This window comes from Ixodes scapularis, unplaced genomic scaffold (genome assembly GCF_016920785.2).
Source record: "Ixodes scapularis isolate PalLabHiFi unplaced genomic scaffold, ASM1692078v2 PGA_scaffold1__304_contigs__length_218370807, whole genome shotgun sequence".
NCBI classification, from domain to species: domain Eukaryota; kingdom Metazoa; phylum Arthropoda; class Arachnida; order Ixodida; family Ixodidae; genus Ixodes; species Ixodes scapularis.
This window is the reverse complement of record NW_024609846.1, coordinates 71155229-71156234: the sequence shown is the minus strand read 5'-3', so window position 1 is coordinate 71156234 and position 1006 is coordinate 71155229. Positions and strand designations below refer to the sequence as shown.

The 1006-nt window shown below is 43.1% G+C and overlaps 1 non-coding gene across 1 annotated transcript; it reads right to left on the bottom strand.

The window, feature by feature from the left end:
• Positions 1-406: 406 nt before the first annotated feature.
• Trnas-uga lies at positions 407-488 on the bottom strand. Its single transcript has one exon. It is a non-coding gene; the product is annotated as a tRNA-Ser (tRNA).
• Between the last annotated feature and the right edge of the window lie 518 nt (positions 489-1006).

The following is a 1006-nucleotide window of genomic DNA, read 5'->3' as shown; positions in this document are numbered from 1 at the left end:
CGACATTACAGTTGCGGATCAAATATTGTGAACTGCGGTTTGCTGAAACAATGATAGTATTAATATGTGTTTATGGACAGAGCAGAAGAAATGTGAACCCCTCCGTTGAGAGTTATACTGATTAGCATATGCAAGGGCAATAACTGAAATCTAAACTTCGATTGGCCATAAGATAGAGAAAGAAACACCTGCATTTATATTTGTTGATGTTAAGAGTCCTCAGCCATGTAACGCACAAGTCGGTTCTTTTATTAATGTCATTCTGGAGTGGTGAAAAAGTCTTCGGGACCTGTTATGTTTTTAGGGGCGAAGCTCCTTAGGGTCTAGCCCTGTCCGTCCGGCGTCCGTGTTCACATGGATTGCTATCCCCATCTGTCTTCTTAAAAAAGAAAAAAAAATATGTTTGCGCAGTCGACAGGATTCAAACCTGTGCGGGGGGACCCCAATTGATTTCAAATCCATCGCCTTAACCACTCGACCACGACTGCGGGACGAGTAGGGGGCTCTGAGATGTGGTAGTAACTGAAGAGCTGGGGATATCATGAATGAAACGTTGCAAGTAGCCGCTCAACGTCTATACAGGAATGGGCGCTGGGGTCAAATGCGTATAGAATCGCGTTATAGTTTGCATGCATCGGCTCAACATTTATAGAAGAGAGGGCCCTGTGGCCAAATGCTCAACTGCGTATATAACCACGATCCATACCACATATTCTCTTTCTGACATGGACCGTTAACTTAAGCGGTGCAGATGCGTTCCCACGGCTTCTAGCGGATCCAAGCTGATCCTCTAGAAGAACCACTGGCTCTAAATTTTACGGACCATAAAGCAGTAGGGTCATTCCATGCCAAAGGAGACGGCAATTTTCGTCATATTTTGGATATGCTTGAAAAAAATAATATGAATAAAGACACATTTGAAAGTAAGGATGGCTATTTTTGAGGGCTGAATTATGTTTATTTTTGCTGACGTCATGCTCCAAAGTGCCAAAAATTTGAGAAAACC